Here is a 21,695-nt window from a genome sequence, read left to right on the forward strand (position 1 = left end):
ACAAGGGAAGCAGAACAAGGCAGAGAATCTGTCCCCAAGGTATTGACTAAACCTTTCAAAGCAATCTGTTTGGGCCTAGGAAAAAAAGGTTGGACACCATTATCCTAGACCCTTTCATGTTGACATCATAAGAAGAAATTCAAGGGGTCTTCTTTCCTAAATACATTCTGTCAGCTCAGTTCTGACCTGGCATACACAATGCGAGTGGCCAAGGAGAAACAGTTAGTAACATGTATTGACCAATCATGGTGTCAGGTGCAGCTTAAGGCTTGTCTATACTTGAAAGTTATTTGAGATTAACCTAAGTTTTTTAGGATAAATTACCACACAAAAGTTGTTTTTTCTTTCAAATTATCTGGCATTTCATTCTGTATTAATTAATTCACTTTAGAAGAAGGTTTACTCAGTTGAGGAATGAGTTTGAATGAACTATTTTACTTCTGGCAGTCCTTCCACTGCTAACCCACACTGCATTGCTTAACAGCTGGGTCAACTTGTCTGTTTACCTATGGGCCCTCTACTGCTCTGGAGTCACTTTGACTGGATCTCACCTCCCCACCTTAATGCTTGTGTACAGTCAGGTGTAGCCTTTTGCAATTCCAGCTCCTGGGTGAGTTCACACAGTCAGTCACACACTGATTATGGCCCCCATGTGCATTGCTTCCACATAGTCTGCTGAGGCCCTAGATTCCCTTGCCCTTTGGGGAGAGCTGCATCTTCACAGCAGTTACTGTAATTCTAAGAAATACAAATGAAGGAGAGAGGGCACTCCCCAGACTCACTTTAATGCTTCCGCAAGGCCAGGAGTTCCGGCAGAGTTATAAAAACACCAAAACCAAGATCTCTGGCAAAAGTTGCAAAATCTGCGCCTTCTGTGAAAAGCTGGACCAGATTTTTGCAAGGGAGTGCACTGGTTACCTCCACCCCCAGCACATTGTGGACAGCACTGAAGACATCCCAGTGGATGCTGACCAGGACCCAAGCCAGAGCAGATTGTTACAGGCAGCCAGGATCTCTTCAACCTGCAAAACCTCAAGGCAGACCCTGAGGCAGAGAAAGTGCCAGAGACCTCTGAACCCCAGAGGACAACCAACCTGGTAGTGCTAGGGAAGAGAATTTTTCCAGTAAGTATTATGTGCTACATGGGTTTAAACAACTTTGTTTTGGATCAATAGGGCACTGCCATGTTGGGTGGATATTCACTAGTAGCCTAACTCCGCCACCTCATGTTTTATCACCTCCAGTTTTATCAGCTTGCTCAAAATGGCAATTGTACCAGAGGCTTTAAGTTCCAAAGAGTTTATTTCTCTAAAATATTAAATCCAACAAACAACATCTAAACATGTCAGGGCCCCTTCATCCCTTTTCCTATGCTACTTAATGCTCCCTATCCCTCTTGGTCAACCACCCCTCCTCTCACTCACCACCATATTAGTCTATGAGGATATTTCAAAATGCATACAGCTTATAACAGGGTTTCTCAAACAAGGGTCGCCACTTGTGTAGGGAAAGCCCCTGGTGGGCCAGGCCGGGCCAGTGTCTTAATCTGCCTCGTCGGCAGTTCCGGTCGATCGCAGCTCCCACTGGCCATGGATAGCTGCTCCAGGCCAATGGGAGCTGCTGGAAGTGGCAGCCAGTAAGTTCCTCAGCCCGCACTGCTTCCAGTAGCTCCCATTGGCCTGGAGCAGTGATCTGCGTCCAGTGGGAGCCACAATCAACTGGACCTGCGGACGGGGCAGGTAAACACACCGGCCCGGCCCTCCAAGGGCTTTCCCTACGCAAGCGGTGACCCCTGTTTGAGAAACCCTGGCATATAAGACATGCATAGCTACTTTAAATCACACCCTCAGTATTGTTCAGCTATTGGGTTCAGAACAGTTAACTGCAAAAGTCTATCTGTTTTGCAGTGCACTTTGTGCTGATCTGCAGGTGTTATAAGTGAGATCTTACAGCAAACATGGTGCTCTCTTTTGGCACGCACACTGTAACGTAATGCAGCTTTCTTTGGGCTGCCCATAAAGGCTATGGTTCCTTTCCACTCTGCATCAGCTCTGGAGCACCATCCTGGTAAATAGCTGTACAGCATATCTTCCCTGTTTGCCTATTGCCTTTTTGAACAATATCATTCTCTACCTTTTGGGGTAACATTCTGCAGCATAAGGACAGCCTGCAAAATGCACAGGGAATCCATCTTCCTCCTCCACTCATATCACCATGGCACTACGGCTGTCTTCCAAGGCACCCAGCCACATGACTTCCAATACATGTGCCTCAGACAGTTTGTATTAATCACTGTCAGGATCATGACACTCAGCAGTGTTTCCTCCAGGCTGCCTGACAGCAGTTTGAAATGGTGCTGGCTTGCAAAAAGAAGATGCATGATGGGATGACAGAAAAAGAACCATGGCAATTTGTTAGTTTGACCCCAAGTACCAGGATTCCAGTGGTTTCTAGTAGGTATTACATAAAGTGCCACCCCCCCACATCCCTGAGAATGCATAGAGTGTAGTGACAGAATTTTGTACCAGGAGTTGTCTTCCCAGAATGGTCTGTGCTTATTTTTGGGGAAAAAAATGCAGTGCTGTGTGAACATAATGATTCAAAAGGGAAGTAGCTTGAGCCAGCATAATAAAGCAATTTGGATGCACTACTTTTATATGATTAGTTAAAGCAAAATGAACATATTCCAAAATTACTTTCAGATGTAGACAAGCCCTGAGTCATTTTAGTGATAGGTAATGTACTAGGTGCTTCAGGCAATACACACCTGTAGTGTTGCCCCAATGTGGCTGATCATTTACTACTCCCATTTTATGGGAACTTTTGCATTTAAAAGACACCAAGAGGTGCCACGGCAGCAGATTGGTTGGAGAGGAGGCCAACAAGGAAAAGGTTAATGACTTTGAAGTAACAGTATTTCTAAAAGCCAATGATTGAAATTAGTTTCCCTTATTCTCTTTTGATTCTTTTTAATGGAATAATACATGGATTTTTACAGATATGCAGTGGCATAAGATGAAGAAATTAAAATAATGGCTAAAATGCCACGTCATTCACAAGGACTCTCCAAAGGCAAAGACAAGCAAAAGGGGTGTGTGGGGGGAAAAGGGTCAATATTAATTAAAAGTCCCCAGTGTGCTGAGTGTTCCATCTTGGAAACTAAGTAGCATCCTCCATTTCTTTAATTGCATCAAGCAGCAAATTATATTCTCTTTCAGTAGCTGAGGAAGCAAGAGTTAGATAGGTTGGGCATATAGTTTCTTTGTGGGTTTTTTAATTAGGCTCATATGTTGTTTTGTTTGGAAGGATAACTAATTAGGATACCATTAGGGTATCCACAGCTTCTGACAAGGGCTACAAATCTGATGTCAAATTTGTATGAAGATGCTCCCAAATATCATAACTTCTAAATGAAATATTGGCAGATACCAACTGAGTGCTGCAGAACAGGGTGCCCTTTACTTCTACTCCTGACTTTCTTTGCCAGAGTTCCACTGAGTTGCAATAAACTCAGAATAGGTGGTGCTCTTGCATTTCCCATCTCTAGGTCAAACACAAAAATGACACTAGCATGCTGCATGCAGTGTTCTTCCACCTGTTAGTTCAGTTGTTCCCACACTCCTCCACAACACTGACTACAGTTCAGTGGATTATGGCACCACGGACCACATGTCTTGCCATTCATGATCACACAGATCACAGCCACATGATCTCATAACATTCCTGTGGCTATTGCAATAATCCTTAAGAGTAAGAGGAACATTAGGGAAGTATTATTATTTAGAAATTTGATCATAATGGTCTCTTATGACCAAACAAGCTAGGAATGTCCAGTGCTACCAAATCTTGTGGTTTCCTTGAGAATCGCATGATTTTGGCCACTGCCGGAGCCATTCTCCTGATGATACAAGACACTCCAGCCTCTTGTGAAGTTCAGCCCTGCCTGGGGAAACCCCCTCTCTGATTGGTTATTTCCCCCTTTCTCCACCTCCTGGGGAAGAGTAGCCAATCAGGGCCACTGCAGGAGGCAAGCATGGAGATGAAAGGAGTTTTTGAGAGAGGGTAGGAAGGAGAGGCAAAGGGAGCAGCTTACACCATTCTCACAGGAGGGGGTGAGAGATGGAGGAGCAAGATCCCGGTAACTCAGGGTAGCTCCACTTCCTTATACCCATTCTCCTGTGAAAAATGGGTCAGCCTGCTCTCTACTCCTCTCTCCTTCCTGCAGCAGGACGAGCAGAGGTGTTGGGGCAAGGGCAGAAGTGATGCAAAAACTGAGGGACAGGCAGATGTAGGTAACCGAGGGCAGAATTATTGTGGGGGCTGGGAGTGCATAAGTAATTGCTAGGCAGGGGGCACATAATTAATTAATTTGAAGTTTTGAGTTTGTGGAGAAGCTCAAAACTCTGCACCATCAGGTAACTAGTGAGAGATCCTGTAGCAGGGGCCAAAATCACTTTACTCAATACATCTGGGAGATTTGGAAGCACTAATTATTACCCATAAAGATTAACTGTGGGCAGAGAGAGTTCAAAAATCAGACAGACTAAAGAACACAATATCATCTTTTTTTTTAAGCATTATTTTTGGACATCTGACTCATGATTTTTGAATTTTGGAGTTGCTAATCCATTCACAAGGCTGCTACACAGATCATTTTTCTGACTTGTTGCTTCAACCACCTGACCTCTTTCTTTGTGTCTTTTCACCACTCCCCTTTTTCTACGACATCAAAATATAAGTTGCTTGTTTCCACTTGTAAGAGCTACATGCCCTATCCCTGCCCACCATGTCTAATGCAATATTGTGATACAGACTCCATCTTAATTCTGCAAATGGTTCCAGTTTTGATTAACCATTTTTAAATTTACCCAGCAAGCACCTCAAAGCTTCCTCCCATACTGCAGCTCCTGTCCCACTGGCATCTGACGGTGCAGTCCTACTGCTCACTATAGTCCCTGAGAGCAGCTCTTATTTCTCTTCCTACATAACAGTCATTTCAAAGGGAATTAGTCTTTCTCCTTCTATCCAGATGCTTTTTCAAATATTCAGGCTCTTCTTTGCAATGGGATAAGCTAACATCAGGTAAACTGCCAGCTATCCTTGGATCACCAATAAGTGCTCTGTAGATAGTCAGTGGTGTCAGACTAATTCTAGAAGCATTGGTTAGAATCACTGTAGTTTATTCTCTAGATTTTCAGATGAGCATGTGAGGCATAGGGCTGAGGGCTAAACAAATCTATTTTCTCCTTGATCTTGCTCCTGAGAGTTCAGAGATGTGGGTGTATAAGAACTGTCATTCTGTGTCTCTCACTGGCTACCAGCATCTGGGTGGGGACTGCCTAATGGTGCACAGTCTTGAACTGATGCATAAATGCTGGAACTAGGGGTATGTGGGGTGCTGTAGCAGCCCCTGACTTAACGTGGTTTCTATTATATACAGGGTTTATAGTTTGGTTCAATGGCTCTCAGCACCCCCACTATACAAATTGTTCCAGAACCCCCGGACTCATGTATGCCAGTTTTCTTGGCAAGTAGTGAACACTTTGTGCCCAGTGGCACAAAAAATCTAGAATTTGGCCATGGGGTTTTTAATTAGTTTTCCTTTTAGCATAGTAAGAACATGCATCCAACTGTGTTATAAAAAACCTCTCATGATTTCCTCAACTCTTGTAAAACACAATTTAGCACTGATTCATGGAGACTAATGCTCTTCTTTAGCAACCTGTTACACCATCATCAATTTATAGTCAGGTTGTGTGTCCTAGTCTGGCTCCAGATTTTTAAGTTTATAAACATGTTTCTCGCTTCTTCCCTTATTATAAGTAAAATGTTGAGTACGACCAATTACTGCCTGTCTTCTCAATCCACAGCTACAGTAAGAAGAATCTTAAAGGGTGGCTGATAAGCTGGATAAGCCATTACCTTGAATACAGTTTGTGGAATTCCAATGCACTGTGACTCATGGAATTCAGATCTAAAGCCAATATGCTCTTTGAAAATGCACTTGCTGCTGAGATGATTTCTAAACAGGGAGGCAGAGTAGTGATTATTAAATAGGACAAGACATGAGCTGAGTTACCTAAATGTGTGATAAGGAGATCTCAGTCACTGCGGTCTGCCTGTCAGAAATGAAGCTTTTAATCAATTTAATCACTGTAACACTATATTAATTCAGCAGCCTGCCACCTCAGCAGGCTGTAAAAAAGAACATTCTACGAACACTTAATCTGAAAACACTCCAAAAAAACCTCTCCAACATATAAACAAGGATTTTAATAGCTTGTGTCAGAACAAATCACAGGAATGTAATGAAGATTTTTTTTCCCAAAAGGCTTCTACAACACTGGCTAGAGAATCTGGCTACACTGCATATTCTTCTGTGATGGCAAAGTTTAACCTTGATTTATCTTTTTCTTGTCAAGATTTCACTAATTTTCAGGCCTCATGGAGCTACTTATACTAATCTTCATTAGTTTTCCAAAAATGCTGAAATCATCCATTCCTAAATCCAGCGATGTGCAGGCATAAGCACTAATACACAATGGGATGCAATAAGACAATACAAAGGGAAGTAAAGAGCTTAAATCTTAAATCAAAGTATTAAAATAAATGTTCATAGAAAATATTACTGTGTTTTATCAAATAAACTGTAAGAAAGTGAAGTCATCCTTTTAGTCTTTCTGTTGCTTTCTAATATTTCTAAAAGGGAATTATTCTAATTAACATTTCCCATGTTTTCAGTTTTAGAATGACTCACTGTGAAAATTGTTCCTTTCTATCCCTCCCACACACACATACACAAAACGTCATCACATACTGAAAAGTGAAAGGAGCAAAACTCTTTGGTAAATTTCTGCCCTAGAGCTATAAAGCTAAATTGTCACTCTTCACAGTGTGAGGATTTAAGCCATTTTTATACTATCCACGAGGGCCAGATTTAAAAAACAGGCAAGCAGAATTACATTATTTAAATTTCTGGATAAAATATCATGACTGCATGTATCAGTCACAGTGAAGAGCAACTGCACCTGTATTTCCCCTTAGTGGTCCAGCCAGGGAACCTGCGCTCAGGCTTCCATCTCCCCATATGTTGCCTCTCTTAGGTGGAGGCCCGCATATCTCTCCCAGGCTGTACCGTTCCTTGCCTTCACTGTGCAGTTCACAACAGTGACAGTCTGCCTAAACCAGCCCTCTTGCTTTCTCTTCAGAGATTGCTAAAGGTAAAAGTTCCCACACAGTGATTTTTTGGAGAGCCTACTTTATTCATAAGATAAAAAGCACTGCAGATAAAACATATTAAACAATGAAAGAACCTTCATGCCCGCTAATAAGCTTACTAGAGTTCATCCTAACTCTGGCAAGAACAGCCTCTCAGCACCTCATGCTAGGGGCTTTCATTCTTTAGCTCAGAACAAGCACACAGTCTTAGGAGGTCTCAGTAGGCCAACTCCTTTCAATTTTCCCCCATGGACTGGGACTCTCCAGGGACCCAGGGTCCTGTCCATTTCCTGAATCAGGAAGTCATCCTAAACTCAGGCTTCTTATCCAGAAGTCTTTTACTTTGTTTGTTGATCTCTGGAGAATCCAGTTAGAACTAGTATATGCATATGTCTCCACAGGGCTTCAAAGGCTGATAACACTGGTCTACAATTTTTGAGAAGTTGTCTGCTCAAGAGATAAAATGTGATATTTATTATGTATTTTGATGTGCTGAATTCAAATGTGATAATTAAAATAACTGATTGGCTACTGTTTCTAAGATTTTTAAGTTTTTACATTTTATGTCTAGGTATATTGTGTAGATAGTAGAGTTTTAATCATAAATTGTAAACCTAGGTCTTTTCATGTGTTTATGGTTGCTTTACATGATAATATTTCACCTGTCCTGTTTATGTAAGACTTTAAAAATCAGCAAAAGGGTTATATAAATAAAATTGATTATGAAACAAAAGGCAAAAAACTATTCTCTACATAGTTTAGCCCTATTCAGTGTCTACTCGGCGCTTCTTGGCTTGTCTCTTGTATTCCTTAAATGGAGCATCTCTTGTCACTGTCCAGCAATAGTCTGCAAGCATTGATGGGCTCCATTTGCCCTGATAGCCTGCCAGGAGATTCCACTGCTGTAGTCTGGAGCCCAACAGCTCTGCCTTACTCTTGGGTAGTTCCAAATCCCTGACAAGGTCATTCAGTTCACCTCGTGTTATGAGGTGTGGTTCAGAGGAGGAGGATGGGAGAAAATGTGGGTCCTGTGACATTGATGGTTCAGGACCAGAAATTTCATCCTCTTCCTCTTCCTTGTCTGACTCAAGTGAGAATGATTCTGGTGCATCAGGAACCGGCAGTCCTTCTCCATGGGGTACTGGGCGTTTAGCTGATGGAATGTTTGGATAATGCACAGTCCCCTTTTTCTTCTTTGACACACCTTTCCCAACTGGAGGCACCATGCAGAAGTAACAATTGCTGGTATGATCTGTTGGCTCTCTCCAAATCATTGGCACTGCAAAAGGCATAGATTTCCTTTTCCTGTTCAACCACTGGCGAAGATTTCTTGCACAAGTGTTACAGCATATGTGTGGGGCCCACCTCTTGTCCTGATCTCCAATTTTGCAGCCAAAAGAAAGGTGATAGGCTTTCTTAACCATAGTGGTTAGACTGCGCTTTTGGGATGCAAAAGTCACTTCACCACAAACATAGCAGAAGTTCTCTGCACTGTTCACACAAGTACGAGGCATCTCTGCTCACTTTGGCTAAACAGAAATGTGTCCCTTTGCAAAATCAAACACTGACAAATAAGAGAGCATGACACTGTATGATTTCTAGAGCTGATAGAGGGCAATTTGTTCAGCAGAGCGATGTAAGCTTTGTTATGATTGCATCATCCATGACTTCTAGGAATAACATGATGCAATTCATATCACGTGTGACACAATACCAGCTTCAAATTGCATCATTCATTGTTTTGCCTCAAAAGCAAGTACTGTCCAAACCCACTCATAGATTTATTCATAGATTCAGTCAAAGATGTATTTTAGTCATTTCTGGTTTAAATTGAGATCCCTTCCCTTTATAACTCACTTATCCTCTACCATTCCCAAGTCAAGGGTCGTATATACTGACCCAATAACATATCTTGCAAACTAGAGCCAATCAACAATTTTAAGCATCATTTTCATTCTCAGTGACCCAGAATTAGTAAAGCTGGACTACATTTATTTCAGAAGCATTTTGGCTGTAGAGCAGTGTAACAGAAGTTGTTCATTTGCATCCCCCCTCCCTATTAGAGAAGGTACATACAATGCTACAATATCACATACACAATTTTATTTTTAATACAATGTATCCTGTTGGTTTATCTTAATTCAATAAAGTTTATTTTAATTCCAGAAGGTTTGTTCAGGATATTACAGGATATTGTCAGTCTGCCACAGTCGCTACTGAATATTGTACCATAGTGTGGTCTGGAAGCACATGCCTGGGGTTGATGTAAAAGATACAATTCTTCCTTGACTTCTCTATGTGCAGGGGCAAGTATGAGCTCCCCACAGTGCATCTGGCTCACTCTGTGGAACTGTGTAGGGCTGGAAGTGGCCATGACCTCACCTCCTCCCTAGGAGGAGGTACAATTTGCACTCACAGGGGCATGCAGAGTCCAGGAGCTCTGATTGATCCTTTTACAGTGCGAATAAGGGTGATGTGAAGGCTTCTCACATCAAACCACAGCATGGCACACACATTTAAGAGCCAGCAACAATCAAGTCCATGAGGAAAAATCTTTGTATCTTTGTTTTTAAGTTGAAAGAATGAATTCCTGCATTCCAGAACACGAGACTGTCTGGGCAAAAGGCTGTTAAAGCCAACAGCTGCACTATCACACTTGCCTTTTAAAAGTATTTCCAAATGGAAAACAGACAGGACTCTGGAATAGGCTTAAGAGCACACATTGCATATGCCCTAGAATGCTCTATAAGAAGGACATCAGGAAATTCAAGTTAGTAAACAAGACCTGGTTTTTGTACTGCCTTGCACTTTGTATCATCATTTCTGCCTATGTAAAGAGGGCTAAATCCACAAAAGGAACTTAGATTTAACAGAAGACATCATGCTGAGTGGGGAGCCACCTAAGCTAGCTAGCAGGAAATACCAAGGAGATGGATAGGGCCTACACCTTGCCTCTCCAAGGAAATTAGATGCCCAACTGTGGATCAGAGGGAGTTGTCTATATCTGCTTGGAATTCTCAACTGGGAATCCTCTCCTGGAGTGAAGTGCCTAAGCCAGGTCAATCATTTCTTGCAAAAACATGGTAGTGGTGATGTCCTTATACTCAATACCCCAGTGGTTAGAACACACACCTTGGAGGTGGAGACCAGGCTTCAAATCCCCAGCCTGATAGAATCGGAGCACAAACTCAAAACCATGTGTCCTGCCTATCCTGTGGGAGTCCTTCTCATAGTTTCTTTGACTCAATGACTACTTCAGTATTTCATATAAAGTGGAACAGCTCCAACAGGATAGATTCTTACCCCAGAATACCCAGTGGTTAGGCACCCACTTAGGAGGCAGGATGGCGGAGTTCAATCATAGATATTGCCACACCTCCTGGCTTGAAGTATTTTCCATTATGCATAGGGTTTACAGTTTGGTTCCATGGCTCTCAGCACCCCCACTAAACAAATTGTTCCAGTACCCTTGGGTTCAATTCAATCAGATACAGAAGGGAGTTGACTCCAGCATACCCACATAGCAGGCATGTTTTCTAACCATTGGGATATCCACTATATTTTGTGCAGTTCAGGTGTGCTCTGAAAAAACCTCGCGAATAAAACCCCAGAGGCAAGTCAAGTGGGAGAAATCCCTAGTTTGAGGATTCTGCTAGGGCTCAAGCATGAATTAGGTGCCGAGCAGCTCAGCAGGATCAAAACTAAGGCTGCTTTTCACAGCCCAATGGCATAAATTTAGGTTCATAGCGACTTTACTGGTGGAAATTTAGGTACCTTAGGACAGTGGCTCTCAACATTTCCAGACTACTGTACCCCTTTCAGGAGTCTAATTTGTCTAGCGTATCACAAGTTTCACCTCACTTAAAAAACTACTTGCTAACAAAATCAGACATATAAATACAAAAGTGTCACAACACACTATTACCGAAAAATGGCTTACTTTCTCATTGTTACCATATAATTATAAAATAAATTGATTAGAATATAAATATTGTACTTACGTTACAATATATAGTGTATAGTGCTGCATTGTTTGTATGAAATTTTAGTTTGTACCAACTTCGCTAGTGCTTTTTATGTAGCCTATTGTAAAACTAGGCAAATATCTAGATGAGTTGATGTACCCCTTTGGAAGACCCCTCTTTACCTCCAGGGGTACACATACCCCTGGTTGAGAACCACTACCTTAGGACTTCGGGCACCTACAAGGTTATGTGGCAACTGAATGGGAGTTTTGAGGCTTTAAATTTTGCATATAGGCAGCTAAGGTGGCAATTAGATACCTACTACCCTTTATGGAGTTAACCCAGAGAGTATGAAACACTGAGAAACGCATTATTTTATTCCCACTTTGAACAGGCGTAAATGGCAAAACAAGATACAATGCAATGGAAAATCATGCCCAGAAAATGGAATTTTCCATGCCTGACCCATAGTAAATATACTCACTGAACAAAAACAAATGTATAAAGACAAAGCAACCAGGCTGCATGTTAAATTAAAGGAATTTTTCCAAGGGCTGATCATCTTCCATCTGCAAAGCTCAGTGAAACTTTGGCTTATTAGCCATATCTGTGGTGCAAATTGGTAACCTGCTGGGAGCAAATATAACTCATGCACCCAGGTTTACAAAATATGCTATTTTCGTGTTCACTGAATTGATGCAGCCTGCTCATTTGCAATAAATCCTTGCTGTCCTTTGATCTTTGAAAGCTCAGAACTTTCACACATAACCATTATTAGACTTGGATGAATGCTTCTAAAAAGCATTCACAAGCACTGTTCAAATAAACAACGTGAATTTGCTTCAGCAGTATCTGTGACCCTTTTTATTCATTTTCTGTGGTGATTGATATGAATTAAGTTTTTTGCTTGGTTTTGTTTAGAAGAATATTAGTGGAATGCAAAATTCTCATGAATACTTATGCGTCTGCACAAAGGTTCATGCTGGAACTGTCTGTGTGGCCATCTTGGGGTGTGCTTGATTTCCCTCCTCTTCTTTAGAAAAATTCCAGTCATCCAATGAGGGAGTAGAGCTTATATCACACTATCATACTCCAGTCATGCATCATAAATAACAAACAAGGTATCACAGAGCAAGTAGATCACGTACAGCCTGAACTATTGTCATATAAAATACTTGTTAAAACCATTTTAACTAATGAACAAATACTTAGAAATCAAAGTCTGCTTGTGAATAATTCCCAAACTTAAGCAAGAGTTAAATATGTTTAATAAATTATTCACTATAAATGATTTTCATAGTTCTACTTATCATGTTTTATAACTTTGCAATATAAGTCAAAAATCTTGGTGCTAATAGCCACTGTTGCATAACTTGTATGGAAAAAAATCAGGGTCAGCAACATTTTTTCCCATTTAAATGATATATTAACTGGATTTACATATATGAGGTGTTAGTCAAAATAGATCCCACAATGTTGAAAATATTTCTGCTAGGGAATTCTGAAGTTCTAGAAACTGTATCTATTATAAAAATAATCATACTATATCTAACAATAGATTATTTTTGGGTAGTTAATTCAATTCCTCTCTAAATTTTTCAGGTTTCTTGGCTTACAAAGTCCTTATCTACTGTAACCAATATTTCACATCTATTTAGGTCACAAAACAACAATTATATATCTAAAGGTAAGAATTTAAATTCTGTATTTAAATTACACTTAAATGAAACAAGGCCATAAGACTTTCAGTAATTACAAATTAGGAAATTCAATGTTAAGCCACTGTTAACAGGTATGGACAATTAGAAACCCAAAAATCTTTGCCCAAAACTCATAATGAACATTTATTTGGTTCTGTAAATGCAATATATATATGTTTATTACACACACACAAAACTCCATTAAAGGCACAGTAAGGTTGCAAAGTAGAACATTCAAAAGTTAGAAAATACTAAAATCAATGTTGTTTGTGCAACCTTAAGTCAGCACCCTTGTGAATATGCATTCTGTTTTATTACATGATCACTTAACTATTTTTTTCCACTGGACCCTTGCCTCATTCAGTTCCCAGGGTGGAAGGAGCAGCTATTCAATATTTTGTTCTATATGTGGCCTTGGGCCTTATTTATATCACATTTTTCAAATCCTGCTCTGAAGACAGAATTATTAATAGCCTCATGGGCCTTTCTATGGTGTTCATCACTATTACATATGACAGCTTCATTCATTAACACATTTATTATTTCTGATGAGGGGAGGAGTGGCATTATTTCCATTTTATAGACAAGGAACCAAGCCATATAAATTAAGGTCAAAAGTGTCCAATAATTTAGTTGCCCAATTTCAGACATCTATTACCTGATTTTTCAGAGTAGTTATCATTTTACAGCACTTTTATGTTCAAAGCACAGTTCCCATTGACCTCAGCAATAGCTCTGAGAGCTCAGCACTTCTGCAAACCAGACCCTAGAGTCTCAATTAGGGCACCCAGATAATGAGGAAGTTACAATTAGTGACCATCTCTGGAAAGTTTTAAGTGTATTGACAAGCATCACACGGAAGCCATGTGGCAGAGGTAGGTAGAATCCAGGACAGCATTCAACTGCCTTTAGACCCTCCTTTCTCTTCCTGAAATCTCCTGCTTCCTTGTAACATTCCAATTTCTTCAACAAATGAGGCTGGGTTCTGCAACACCGTTTTGCAGCACAATGCTGTTTTCTCCCTAGAGTGCCATCCAATCATTTGTAAGGAGTTAGAAACATTAAATAAATATACCCATTAAATTAAATGAAGCAGAGTCTACTCTAGTGGTTTCAAGAGATGGCTTGGAGGAGTCATTCAATCATTTCCTGCTGATTTGCTCTCTGTCATTGGGAAGTCAGCCTAAAATTTTCAAACCCATAGGCCTGATGGTAGGCACATAAATAAGTCTTCTGATTTTCAGAGGTGCTAATCAACCACAGCATCCATTCAAGTCAATGAGATCTGTGGCTTCTCAGCACTTACGAAAATCAGGCCCTTTATCTTTAACTTCTCCATGTCCGTTTCATTTATCAAATGAAGATAACAATGTATCTAATCTACAGCGGCACAGTGAAGAATTAAGTTTATAACGCTCTTTCATATCTCAGATGGAAGGTATTCAAGAAGAACAAAGTATTAATATTAAAAATTTAAACTAAAACATACTGAAAGATGCTGAAGATTTCTAAGAGCCTTTGTGAACAAGAAATAATTTGTATTAAAAACAATGTCCCTCTGATAACAAATCTCATATTGAAATAGCTCTGAAATATATTATCTCTTATTTTAAACTTTTAAATACAATATTTACCAACCAACCTATCTCCTAGGGCAGGCAGGAAGAGTATTGGCCACATACAGACATTTCTTGTTTTCTTTACATGTCCCATTAAGTTTAGACCTTTTATGACCATAATTTGCCTGTCAATCATACACAGTTGTGTTGATGAAAACAAAAGAGCAATAGGATGAAACTATATATATTTTCACTTGTTAGGTCAGCTGGAGCCTGAACTGAGATCTCCAGAAGTATGGAAGTGTATTCTGTATTTTACCATTTTAGAGAATTGTTAGGCCATTAGGAAAGTTGCTGGAGTTGTGTTTTGATTGTCAGGGACATCTTCCTATGCAATTATAAACACAATGATAGTAGGTGAAGGACAGAATTAAATAGCAAGTCTGGCAGCATATATCCTGGCTTCCAAACTTTATTATTCTACTTTTTTAAATCTTTATGCGACTGAGTTTAAGTGACAGACTCATTTATACACATTTAGTACTCTTAAGGTTAATTGCTGTTTGTGCAAGATGCAAGACTGCCAGCCCTCGTGACTGAAGTCTAATAATTTAACAGGTAAACAATGAGCAGTAGCAGAAGCAATATGCTCCACACTATCCCATCAATATGGATTTACCCCAACATATAGGGACACAGCTACCAGCAGGGGCAGCTCCAGGCACTAGCACAGCAAGCGCGTGCCTGGGGCGGCAAGCCATGGGAGGCGGGCTGCTGGTCGCTGTAAGAGCTGCAGTCAGGCAGCCTTTGGCGGAGTTTCTGCGGGAGGTCCGCCAGTCCTGCAGATTCGGTGGTAATTCAGTGGTGGGTACGACGAAGGCATGGGACCAGCAGATCACCCACACAGAACCACCGCCCAATCCGTGTGACCGGCAGACCACCCGCAGAAACGCCACCAAAGCCTGCCAGACTGCTGTGCTTGGGGTGGCAGAAAACATAGAGCCGCCCCTGGCTACCAGGAACTAGACTGAGATCACCAACTTATAAATTGTTCCCATCAGATGGCAACTACTTTCAATCTTTCCCAAATAGATCCAGCTTCAAGCTGGTGACTTAGGGTATGGCTACATCTGGAATTTCAAAGCGCTGCCACAGCAGCGCTTTGAAGTGTGAGTGTAGTCAGAGCGGCAGCGCTGGGAGAGAGCTCTCCCAGCACTGCACGTAAACCACATCCCTTACGGGTGTAGCGTGCCCTGATTACACTGACGCTTTACAGCGCTGTATCTTGCAGCGCGCAGGGGGGTGTTTTTTCACACCCCAGTTGCAGCGCTGTAAAGTGTGAGTGTAGCCAAGGCCTTAGGTTTTTCCACTGACTTCAATGGGATTTGGATCAGTCCCTTTTGTGATTTTCACATTGCCATTCTCCTGAGTCCCCCAGCAGCACCATGTATTAATTCATTCTACAAGGAGGAAATCTTGCAATGAATATTCAAATTCTAGTTTACTGGGTATTAATTTTCTAGAAATGCCCAACACAGCCAAATATGTTGTTACTTACTTGTCAGGAACATCATTATGCACACAAATCTGAAAGACAAATATTGAAGTTAAACAACTAAATAGTATTATTTTAAAAGTCTCAGCCCATAAGATCTTCCCAGCCATTCATTAATCCATTTAAAATTAACCTGATCCCTATCTTTTCAGTCCCCCATATGTACAGTAAGAGTGAGATCATTAATTATTATACAAGGGAAGGCAAACAGAGTTCTTTTTGTTTCAAAGCAAGTTTATTGGCACAACTTTTATTGCCCAGCAGGGAACTGGCGTCCCTCCAACTCCTTAATATTTTGCAAAAAGACCCATATCACCCTAACATTTTCCTGATACATTGTTCAGACTTGGGATTTGTTCATTGCCAGTGAAATTGAGAATCATCCCACTTCTGAAGTGTTGAAATGAGTTTGACAAAGCTGTATGCTGCTTTCTGATTTGAATGGAATAGCCTCATATCCACTGTAAAACTACAAATTTTCAGCACATTTACTTTATAATTGTACCAAGACTTTGTTTTCACAAGTCAATTTTTTTTCTGTATGATCTGTCAAAGTGGTTCCTTGGTAAATAGCTTTGATGAACATGCCAGCTCTGTATTTCTCAATGTATTGCGTGGCAGGAAAAAAGAAGAAAGAGCAGGTCTAGACTTTACTGAATATTTTTACTGCCTAAATTGCAAATTATTTGACTGAACCATGTCAGGAGACAGAATTCTGCCTCATAATATGCAATGCAAAGAAAACCACAGTTCTGATTTTATGACAGATATATGCTTATTTCAGCTTCACACACATTCATTTAGTAAAAGTCATGCAGCATGTGTATACTTGATCTAATTTTTTAAAGGATTCTGTTCCCATTGAAGTCAACAGGAATTTTGGCATTGATTGCATTAGGAGGAGGGCAAGGCCTGAACTCTAGTGAAGATGGGATTAACTGGCCTGGTGAATTTGGGGTAGTCCAAAGCTTTTAAAAAAATACTGTTTTCCCCAGACCTAGGCCAACATGAAATCGTTTGATCCCAAGTGATTTTACCCTTCTGAACAATTTCCATAGATAACCTATATGATTTCCTCTGGGGCACCCAGGAAAGATGATGAAGAAATATAAGAAGTATCTCTTTATATGTGTAGCTATTACTAGAGTAAATTTGTGACGAACCTTATCAAACTCCTCCATCATTTTCAGGTTTTCTAATGTCATTTATACTGTTATGAAGATTAAATAAACACTAATCCCTTAAAATGTAGCACAGTGATACTCAGACTGAGGGTTGAGAGCCACAAGTGGCTCTTTAATGTATCTTCTGTAGCTCTTTGCAGCATATGATATTAAAACACTATGTGATTTAATTATTAACCAGTCTTGCTGCTTTTACTGAGTTATTAACCAATTGTAGTTTATAAAATAATAATACTCGATCAGTCACATTGCTGTAAGAATTATATATATAGTAAATGAAATAATGAATTCACACTACGGTGGCTCTTTTGGGTATTGTTGATCACTAATTTGGCTCCTGAACCACAGAAGGCTGAGCATCACTGATGTTGTGCCAGATTCTAACCTTAGATGGACACATACGGCTATCAAAAGATTTTGATGAGAGTTGGGACTGTGTGGCCAAAGGCAGGATGTGGCTCTGAGATTAGTGTCATCTTGATTTTCCAACATATCTAAACCAAAAATGGGCTCAATTTTCCAGGGCTCCTAAGAAGAATTTAAGCATAATGGGGAAGGGGGGAGGGGCAACAAGAATAATATGGAAGCGTCACCCAGCCTTAGCATAAGATAAAGCTGTAAGGGGGCAACCTTATTCTGCCGCACCTACTGTCCACTTGTGTCCTTCACTAACTTGCCTCTGGTCCTCCTCACCTCTTCCCACCCTCAGCAAGGTTCCTCCCCCCACCAGCATGCCACCAAGCATAGCTCCAGCATAAGAGGCAAAGCTTTCACCAGCTCTACACCTGTGGTGATCCCACCACAAACACCCCCTACACAGGGGTAATCTCTGACTAGTTTAAATTTTCTTTGCACTGTGAAGGCAAAGTATACTTAGCAAATTGGTGAATTCAGTCCAACATATTTTCTGTGGTAGAGTGGTGAGCATGGCACACAGCACTCCAAATCAAGTCTAACCAATGCATCATATTATATCAATAATACATATTGTTTGCATGTATTTATTCTTTGGTTAATGCAACTTCATCCATTTATTTCTACTTTTTAACCTATGCTCTGGCCACATGCTAGACTTAAGAAATCAATTCCTCTTTTATTTATGCCAGTGGAAGTTAGGAGTAACTCTATTGAACTCAATGCAGTTACACTGATATAAAACGTGTGAGAGAAAACACAGCCCCAGAATTTTAATAGTTCTAACCAGAACCCCAGATTTTCCTTCAGTTTAGTACCCTTAAAGGAAGATGTAAAGGCCAAATCCTGGTCCCTCTGCAATGACTAAACAAACCACCTGAATGCAGGAAAATGCAGACCTGAGGGGAGGGAAGGAATACTCAGGACTAGAATAATCTCTACAGTGCTACAACTCCTTGATATATTAGTTGGGTTCAGGGGTGGCTCCAGGCCCCAGCACGCCAAGTGCATGCTTGGGGCAGCATGCTGCAGAGGGCGCTCTGCCGGTCACTGGGAGGACAGCAGGGAGGCAGCCTTCGGCTCTGGTGGAGTCGCAGAACCAGTGGACCCTCCACAGGCGTGCCTGCGGGAGGTCCCCTGGAGCCGCGGGACCGGCGACCAGCAGACCACCCCCCATGGCATGCTGCCGTGCTTGGGGCAGTGAAATGTCTAAGGCCACCCCTGGCTGGGCTGGTCTATCACAATTCAGCCAGACAACTCTGATCACCACAAAACTGTCTGATTTCTCTGGTGATCCTGAGCCTCCTATATTCCTCTTTTAAAATGTAGCAAAAATATATACAAACTTGTTTGCAGACATACCATATTGGACCTGTAATTGTAAATATGCTGTACTAATCAAAAGCTGCCGATATATAGGATATATAATCTGTACACTGTATAGCTGAAGAGTCATTCAAAGTTATATATACATGAGTATAAGGCAACGGCTACTTAGTGTTGTTTGAAACTATAAATTTCAAAGCAGCTAGACTTGGTGGAGGAGCAATTAGTTTGTATTAGCTAAAACAAATTGTGTGTGTTCCTTTAAAGTCAAGTGAAATTCTAGACATATTAAAAAAATACAAACGAAGCCTGCTTTTATCTGGAGTCTAGATCTCTCACACCTAACCGAAGCCTTTCAAAGCTCAAAGCACAGATTAGTGGGCTAATTGACCATATGCTAGAATTATAAAGGCTCTTTCTCAACCACTTCTATCACTATGTTTTCCTCTTTTTTAGTGTCAGTTACATCAGCCTCAGGCATAGATTTGGGATGCTAATCCATATATTATATTTTGATTGAAGGGATTTTGCTGCGGATCAAGGTTCCCATTAGGAAAAATAAGTTACTAAAGGTCAAATGAGCACATTTTGAGCACAAAAAATGTTAGGGAAAGGGGAAGTAATTGATTTGCTTTAGTGACCTTCGTGTACAATAAGACCCAAAAGCTCAGAAGAAACTCCTAATAATGATAAAAGTGCACTTAAGCTCCACTACACTAATATCACTATTAGTTGGAACATTAGGAATCTTAATATTGATTGATAAATAGATAAATGTATACAATTAAAAACCTTATTCCAGTTTAAAAGTATTACTAGTTTAAATTACATTATCTATCTTTTAAATGGGAAATGCCACTAAAACCAGCGATATCTCTAGAACCAGAATGAACATTTTAAATGTGGTCATTGTACATACTGTAGCAATTGCAGTTAATTAATACATTAATTAGAAAATTAAAAACACACTACCACCCATGCCAGAAGAAAGGAAATCCCATTCTAACAAGCCATGTGAAAGACATCAGGAAGATTTATGAGTTATGAAAACCCCCAGTTAGAAGAGAAGTATGTCACTTCTATAAAATATCAATATCTGGTAGCCAATCCACTTGGAAAGTAAATCCTCTTTGATGGGTGTAGTAGAAAGAGGGCCCAAGACATAAGGCCTTGTATTAAAAGCCTGGTATGAGGCCTGAGGCCTGGGCTAAAGTAGGGGTTAAAGCTTTGCTGCTATAAAGCAAAGTAAGCTGTGAGCAAGAGGCAGGTCCTGTTCACAGAATCTGGCAAAAACAGGTCTGATATTGTAAAAACACATATTCCTAAGTAGTTCTAGGTACAAAAATATACACACAAACACATTCCAAAAGGGTAGTACCAGAACACCCAGATACTAGCATATTCCCCAAAGATAACAAAAATATGTCGACCCATCCTAAAAAATAAGGTCAGGATGACAGGATGCAACTTGTTTATATTAGGGTATAAAAATGTATCTCAGAGGGAAAACTGAAACAAAAAATTCATTTAGCACTTCTGCCATTTTCATATTTTGCATTATTGTCTTTATTTCCCCACTCCCCCGCACCCCATTGAGTAATGGGCCTACCTTGTCCTTGGTCTTCCTCTTGTTTCTAAAGTATTTATAGAATATTTTGTTGTTATTCTTTATGTCTTTAGCTAGTTTAATCTCATGTTTGCTTTGGCCTTTCTAATTTTGTCCCTACATGTTTGTGGGTGTTTGTTTTTTATATTCTTCCTTTGCGATTTGATCTCATTTACACTTTTGCATGTGGCAGATCTGGGTAAGTCTGGCCTGAAGAACAACACAGGGAACTGCTTGATGCCCTGCATAGACTTATCAACATATAAGCTTCTCTTCCAGAAGAAAGATTTAGATACTACATCAAGGAAACCATATACAGAGAGAAGATAGATTAGAGACAGAAAGATTAGATTGATAGGACTGGAGGAGAATACAATTAAAGACCTAATTTTCTTCATTCCGGCTTGGGATCTGCAAATTCAACTCTGTATCTAACAATTATATACATATATTTTGGACAAAATTGAAATGTGGGCCTATATTTTCATATATAGGCTTGAGTAGAGATGCAAGCTATCATGTTTTACTGTCAGAACTGATTAATAGCTTCACAGAATTTAAGGCCAGTAAGGGCCATTATGATGATCTAATGCAGAGTTTCTCAAACAGGGGTAGCCGCTTGTGTAGGGAAAGCCCCTGGCGTGCCGGGCCAGTGTGTTTACCTGCTCCATCCGCACGTCCGGCCGATCGCGGTTCCCACTGGCCGCTGATTTCTGTTCCGGGCCAATGGGAGCTGCTGCAAGCTGGAAGTTAAAGTGAATTTAGAGCTTGCCATAGTGGATATTGGGTTGAGAGCCCTGGAACCTAAAAAGCTTTGTGCCATTCCTTCCAATCATCAGATCTATTTTGAGTGGATTGCCACTGGGGAGTGAGAGAGTAGTTCTTTCTCCACTCCCCTTTTCTCTGGAGACTGCCTATAAGGGCACTAAACAGTAGGAATTTTCTCACTATTTTTATGAAGTGAAAGCCAACTCACAGGGAAATAGAGCCCTACCACCAATTAATTTAATGTAGGCTATTGACTAGCTTTCAGACTGTAATGAATTTCAATCATATATTGCCCTAGTGTGAATTTGAACCAGAGATGCAGAGGTTAAAGCCCATATACTATTACTACTCCCCAAATAAATGTAGATTGAAAAATCCAGTATACCTTGACCAGTTCTCT

The sequence above is a fragment of the Gopherus evgoodei genome, chromosome 1 (genome assembly GCF_007399415.2).
Source record: "Gopherus evgoodei ecotype Sinaloan lineage chromosome 1, rGopEvg1_v1.p, whole genome shotgun sequence".
Lineage (NCBI taxonomy): Eukaryota > Metazoa > Chordata > Testudines > Testudinidae > Gopherus > Gopherus evgoodei.